Source organism: Polypterus senegalus, chromosome 11 (assembly GCF_016835505.1).
Source record: "Polypterus senegalus isolate Bchr_013 chromosome 11, ASM1683550v1, whole genome shotgun sequence".
Taxonomy (NCBI): Eukaryota; Metazoa; Chordata; class Cladistia; order Polypteriformes; family Polypteridae; genus Polypterus; species Polypterus senegalus.
Genome location: NC_053164.1, coordinates 97803465 through 97805572, shown reverse-complemented (window position 1 = coordinate 97805572; position 2108 = coordinate 97803465).

Here is a 2108-nt window from a genome sequence, read left to right as displayed (position 1 = left end):
CCATCAACACCCTCAGAGCAAACATTGCATCTCTGGTGCTCTTTCCCGGCAAGAAACCATACTGGTACTCACTAATCATCACCTCTCTTCTTAGCCTATTTTCCATTACACATTCCAATAAATTCATGCTTTGACTGATCAATTTTATCCCTCTGTAGTTACTACAGTTCTGCACATCTCCTTTATTATTAAAAATCGGTACCAGTATACTTCTCCACTCCTCAGGCATACTCTTACTTTCTCAAGATTACATTAAACAATCTGGTTAAAAACTCCACTGCCATCTCTCCTAAACACCTCCATGTTTCCACAGGTTTGTCATCTGGACTAACGGCAGTACCATTCTTCATCCTCTTCATGGATGTCCTTACTTCCTCCTCGCTAATCTGATTCACTATTTCCACATCATCCAACCTTCTCTCTCTCTTATTCTCTTCATTAGCCTTTCAAAGTACTCTTCCCATCTACTCAGCACACCCTCCTCGTTTGTGTGTATGTTTCCATCTTTATCCTTTATCACCCTAAGCTCCTCGCTGAACTCAACCTTACTGTCTTCCTTTTTCACCTTCCACCATTTGACCCTTGGCTCTGTCCTCACTCTCTTCCTATTCTTGATATCCAGCGTCATCCTATAGACCACCATCCTATGATGCCTAACTACGCTTTCTCCTGCCACCACTTTGAAGTCTCCAATCTCCTTCAGACTGACCCTTCTGCATGGGATATAATCTACCTGTGTACATCTTCCTCCGCTCTTGTATGTCACCCTGTGTTCATCCCTCTTCTTAAAATACGCATTCACAGCAGCCATGTCCATTCTTTTTGCAAAATCCACTACCATCTGACCTTCTGCATTTCTCTCCTTGACACCATACCTGCCCATCATCACCTCATCTCCTCTATTCCCTTTACCAACATGTACACTCTCCACCATTTCTTTGAACTCATTCCAGAAATCTTCTTTCTCATTATTGGACAACCAACTTGCAGGGTATATGCACTATCAACACTCATCATCACACCTTCAATTTCCAGCTTCGTAATCATCACTCTGTCTGACACTCTTTTCACCTCCAAAACATTTGACATACTGTTCCTTCTGGATAACCCCATCCAATTTCTCTACCCATCCACACCATGGTAGAACAATTTGATCCTGCCTTCAATCTGGTCTCTTGCACGCACAATATACCAACCTTCCTTCTCTCCATCATATCAGCTCTCTCCCTTTACTAGCCATACTTCCAGCATTCAAAGCTCCTAACCACACTTCCACTCTCTTTACCCTTCTCCCCCTGCATCCGGACATGTCTTTCCCCTTTTCTTCTCCTTCTTCAGCCAACAGTAGCCCAATTTCCACCAGCACTCTGTTGACTAACAGTACGGGTGGCAGCCATTGTGAACCCGGGCCTTAACCGATACCGTATGGAAATCTGTATTGTTGTCCGCATATTGATCTGGTAAAATTTTACACCGGATGCCCTTTCCCATTTATTCCAGTTAATGTATTGTGCCTTTTGTTACTTTCCTCTTCTGAAAAACTGGGTGAAGAAAGTGAATGAAATTCATTTTTACATCATTTTAATGCCCTGGACTATATAACCTACTATGTAAAACCTCTCAGTCCAGCCAAGAATTGAATCACTTGGACTGCTGAGATTGCCTGGGAAGTCACAGTTATTGTGATGCCCTCTGGTGCATTCTGTCTGATTATGAAAATTTCCTTAGTAACAAAGAATCAGACTAATTTTAACCCCAGTGTAACAGGCTCAGTATTTTAGGAGGCTGAATAAAGTGAAAACAATTAATGCACGCACTGGATCAATAAGCATAAAATAAAATAATGGTATCATTCACTTGTGAAATAAAACCCAAATACAAGTTTTTTCAAGTAAGACATAAACGAGAGAACACGCAAAAATGTTCTGAATGCCGTTAGTACTCTTTCCTGTGTTTGTTTAAAATTAGCTGCAAACTGATGACAGCGCAATGTTTACCGCGGATCGTTTTTCAAAACGTTGCCTCCCTGCCGCCAACTCATTCACATTTTGTCTCAGCTCCGCCCACTGACGATGACTTTGTTATGACGTTTGGTGACGTTAGCATCG